The sequence below is a fragment of the Triticum dicoccoides genome, chromosome 7A, assembly GCF_002162155.2.
Source record: "Triticum dicoccoides isolate Atlit2015 ecotype Zavitan chromosome 7A, WEW_v2.0, whole genome shotgun sequence".
NCBI classification, from domain to species: Eukaryota; Viridiplantae; Streptophyta; class Magnoliopsida; order Poales; family Poaceae; genus Triticum; species Triticum dicoccoides.
In genome coordinates this window covers 645597190-645602853 of record NC_041392.1, presented here as the reverse complement: position 1 = coordinate 645602853, position 5664 = coordinate 645597190, and positions in this window count along the sequence as shown.

Below are 5664 nucleotides of genomic sequence, written 5' to 3'. Positions count from 1 at the left end.
TCAAGTCAATCACATCATTCTCCTAATGATGTGATCCCGTTAATCAAATGACAACTCATGTCAATGGTTAGGAAACATAACCATCTTTGATCAACGAGCTAGTCAAGTAGAGGCATAGTAGTGACACTCTGTTTGTCTATGTATTCACACAAGTATTATGTTTCCGGTTAATACAATTCTAGCATGAATAATAAACATTTGTCATGATATAAGGAAATAAATAATAACTTTATTATTGCCTCTAGGGCATATTTCCTTCACAAGGATAGTCGAGACAAGAGTGGTTTGCCCAGCACCAACATTAACAACAATAGCTTCCAATAAGACGAGTGGGATAAAACTTTCTTGAGACCACTGTGAATATTCTTCTATATCTTATAGGTTCAATGCCAAAAGCAGGTCACACCATCATCTAACATTCAACTCAAAGAAATACAGTTACCAAAACTTACACTCCTATTCTATAATTTCTCCTATAGTGTCGCTATAAAGTAGTAAAATAGAGACTATCAAGGGAATATGGTTTAGATTTTTTTTGCCTAGATAGCTTGTTCATCTTTTATTCTGTTTATGTAACTCATATTTTCTTTCCAGCCAGTCAAAAAACCTCACACCTCACCTCAACCGAAAGCTCGGCTGAGCTTACCATCTTCTTAAGATGCCTATCTCTCTCGTGTAAACCTGAGCTCACTCATGCACCAACTCGCCATAGCCCTCATCCTTCTCCTATGTTGTCCAACATAGTATTTACAGAAATGTAGTTCCTAGTTTCCAAATGCTTAGTATGAACACAACATTAAAAAGGGGCTCTGTCGGGCACTGGCTTTATTAGAATAATAGTTCAAATTTATGTGGGACTTATCATATGCAGATCTTCCATAAAGTTGATATATTGTATGCATCCCGTGTGCTTGAGATTTCAAATCGCCTAAGATGATTGCTTCTTCTTGATGCTTCATTGTGGTGGAGTTAGGTATCCATCAGCAAATTCATTTTAACTTCTTATTATTGCTGGTTTTATGTTCTGAAAACATAGTTTCATAATATATTGATGCATTGGGCCCTTATTTGAGATGGGCCCTAGGCCGTCACACTCCTTGACATGGCCCATCGCCGACCGTGAAAACACTAATCATTTGTAAAATGGAAAACAAGTAGTTTAATTTTCTTAATATGATCCAGCAAAAGAATGATTTTGTAGTAAAATTAAAGATGGAAAATAAATGAATTACTAAATAACTAATGTAAGTATAAAAAATCAATGGACGATAAAGCTTGAGTGATTATGATTCAACTATCTCACCAAGTTTTGTAGTAGCACAAGTTTACCTGTATAACTGTTGGTGCTACTTAATACATATGCATGCTAGCTTAGTATATACAACAATTCATCAATGAAATGAGTTCCATCTATGAATTATTGGGAAGAGAAGTTTAATTTAATTAAGACGCCTAGGAAAAATTAAAAGGTGACATGGTAAAATGAATAAACTAGTCGACACATTTAACAGTTTAAATAACAAAACAATCAAGGTTCAACACTGTTGTGATTAAATATCATTGAATTTCATGGTTAACATTGTACAAAGTTGACTTTTGCATTATGAATTTTTTTAACTATCTAACTGGATTTCACGGTTAATATTTTACAAAATACTTTTTTCCTTGAAGACGGCATCAGAACGTTTGACCGGAAGATCATGAAGAGGAAATATGGTATCTCAATAGAGAAAGAATCCAATGGAAACTCAGTTTCAGTAGAACACATGGAAACCGAAACTTGTGCCCTTGGATCACAAATCTTTTGTCCCAATTAGTCACATGTTTCTCAAATTTTGCAGCCTGCATCTTGGTGGGCATTGTGCACAAAACTCCTTTTCATTTCTACCCATACTGAAATGAATCCTTGGAAGTTGGCACTGCATGTTTGGAGTTTTGGACCTGTACTCCATGTCTTTGATGTTTTCATATTTAATTTCAGCAAAGTTTATGTGTGTTGTTTTCATATTTAACACAGTGTAGTTAATGTGAAAATAGAATATCCTTTCACATGTTGTTTTGGTCCAAACATATAAAATATTGATCATTAGCCCCTTGGGTTTATCATAAATTTGTCGATTATCATTCGTTATCAAAAGTTAGTAAGCCTATGCTCACTCGGATGTGCAACATGGTGCCACTTGCGGGCTTTGCTTTGGGTTCGACTGGTAGCAAAAAATTTCTCTCAAAGAACAAGGAGATTAACGAGTGGACCCAGTGTTTGCAAACTTGCTGGTGTGTGCTCCGATACCCCACACACCAATACCCTCACCAGTTGCTACCTACGAGAGAGCGGATGTTTGAAAAAGGACACCATTACAGTCCCCAAGAGGGAAAGCCAAGGCGCACTCTAGGCGTGTCAACGTCTGCAGCGTAGGAACCGTGCATCGACGCAAATAATAGCGGGAGAAAAAATGCAGCAATTGCTCGAAAGAATTTCCACACGACTTTGTTTCCTTCGTTAAAAAGGCAACTCCCCATCGCACGACATCGTCCCCTCTCATCTCTCACATCAATATCGCCTCCACCAGACACGCCTCCTCCTCCTCTCGCTCCACGCCTTCCATGTCATCGCCATCGCCGCTCCTTCTCTTCTTCCTTGCCCCCTCCCTCCCCTCCTTCACAAGTTGTGTGCCAGACGATCCCCTCGAGGATGGATGCGGGTCAGGGAGAATCCGGGAAAGTGGGCGGGGGCGGGTCGACCTAGGCTCGATATTGAGCCCTCCCATGGTCGCGCCCACGCCACCTGCGTTCCTTACCTCCCGCGGCACAGATGCTGCTTCTGGGGCTCCGCTAGTACATGACTACGTCCGGCCCACAACTAGTGGAAGGCCCTGCTTGGCCTCTTCCCTGGAGCAAGACTAAATCCTATCTTTCGCGTTGGATCCCCACTAAGTGACTTATCTTCTCCTTGCTTGTTCAATTTCTTTTCTCATTGCTCTTTAGTTGATCAATACGAACAGGGTACCCCATGCCCACTATATACTCATCATCACCGCTCTGATCCGCCCGACCCCAACTACTTAGCTACTTCCTACCACCTCCTGGTACTCCTATTTTCTTGATGCTCATGCGCTGCTTGTTGTCCTCACCTCTGCTGATGTATTTAATTTCAGGCATTATTGTTCATTGGGTGTCTAGAAGACCTTTTAGATTGTAGTAAAATGACCTATATATTGGTTTTAGAGCGAGACTAAGTCGTAATATAGTTGCTACTTTTATCTTTTTGCATCAGTTCTGATTGGTATATAGAATATGGATTTGCATACACCATTTTATGTAGTAATTGTATCCTTGTGTAATAGTTCTTTTCATCCAATTCCAGTATTTGGTTAGCTTAGTTAATGATATGGGAATTCTGCAGGAATTTTTATATGTCCGATCCATATTCATGAGTTGTGCATGTGCGGTATGGTTGGTTGTTTATGCATTCTTGCTCTTTAAATCTTTGTTGGGCGATGATACCATTTGGTAAAGAACATAACTTGAACACCCATGCTTCTTCTATTTTTTTTACACTCCAATCATTTAAAGGATTATGGGAAGATGCAACTGACATATATGATGCTCCATGTCAAATGGTATATTTGTCTCTCTTTTTAGCTACATGAGAAACATTAACATGTGAAACATATTGCTTGATACTCTATAGCCCGGTGTGACTGTATAGATATAGAGGGAATTGCCGATAAACCTGCATGGTAGTAGCCTGTCACTTCTATAAACTATCACTAAATTTAGTATGCAGGCAATTTCTTCTTGATAACCTATATCCGATTTGTGAGTTTGACATTTTATCCCTTTCTTGCCCATGCATGAAAATGTGAAGACAAAACACTCTCGGTTGCTCGAATCAAAGATCTACGCGCACTCTCCATATTATCAAACTGTATTCATGAATAGGAGGCTTAGGCATGGAATATGCATCCATGTTAGAGCCCCCTTGATCATCGTCGATCCTAGCTAATTCTGGAGTTGCCAGTTCACTGATTGTTTGCTCCCCCAAAGCTTGCTGCTCCCATGCTTGCATTTGTTTCCACACTAGGCAAGTTGTTGTGTGCACTGATCGTCCAGGCACCTGCAATGCGGCATAGTAACTAAATATCAGTCAGTTTTTCTTTTTGTGTGGTAAATTCCTCTCAACATGTCTAATAACTTTCATAGTTTTCACCTGGTGCTTTAGTCACACAATCTAGTATGGTGATATTTTTATTTTTATTTTACAAATACCGATATTTGATACACTATGAACTTGGTAGTATAGACACCTGGTGTGTGGTAAGACCCTTACATACACAGTGGTAAACAACATAAGTTGATCATTGTAATCTCATAAACATGAAGGCTGGTAATGCTTACTAGCATGAGTGGTAAATTCCTCTCGACATGTCTGCTAACTTTCATAGTGTTCACCTGGTAATTTAGCCACACAATCTAGTATGGTGATTTTTTTCCAACAAGGACTGGTATTTTCATACATTGTGAACTTGTTAGTTTATACACCTAGTGTGTAGTAAGACCTTTACATAAACGCTTGTAAACCACATAAGTTGATCATTGTAGTTTTATAAACATCAATGCTGGTAATTTCTTACCAAGAACACTCGTAAACAACATAAGTTCATCATGGTAGCTTTATAAACATCAAGGCTGGTAGTAATAGCACACATGATTAACTACCTGTGTCCGGGATGTTGGGGTTTGCAAAATTGTTGTTTGCCGTGCGTGCAACATCTTCCTGTTGATTCATTCGGCCACCTCTCAATACACTTTCTGCATTATCTTCCTGGCTAGAAGCCATTTTGTACCACTTGCTTATGCTTTTTACGTTCACATATTAGTATCATCATTACATACAATGTTCTTGTTTTCTCTGTATAGAAAAGTTGAAATTTTACACATGTTCACTAAATTTTGACACATTGTTATGTTTCATGCTTTTTCTTACAACAGGGATCAAATGGGAGATCATTCCCTTATTCAATTGCATATGACACTTTTTTTATACAGTCGGGATATATGCAGTGCAGCATGAGCAACTTCAAAAAAAGACACCACATTTTTCCCTGGTAGCTTTAATACAAAGTAGATGATGATTTTTCTCATGTATAGATTGGTAATTTCTCCTTTTTTTCATGTATTTTTTAAAACTTTTTGCTACCTAGCATACTAGTCTAGAAGTTACCCTATTGCAACACACTTTTGTCTAGAACTATGTGATTTTGTGATCATTAAAGGTTCCTTTTTTATCTCTAGTTCTTACATGGGTAACATTCCTGATTTCTTGGGCTGCTATTGACATCATCACAAAATTGAAACAGGAGGGTGGGGGAGCTGTTGATCTATATAGCTGGTGATAACAGTGTGCACGGACTGGTAAGATTTGTTCAAATGCGGTGGTAAATTTCTGCTAGGCTATTTTTTTTTGAGAGTATGAGGATGAACTTGATCTTGCTAGGGTGGTTGATGTTTCCTGGTGAATCTTTTGCCAGATCCCTGGTAATTTCCCCGTCTTGGAGCTGATGATATCCGTCTATAGAGGATGAAGAGAAGAGGCCACTGGGGATTGTTCTTGATCCTCCCGATCTGTAGTTACGGTAATGTTTTGGTGTCGATCTGAGAGAC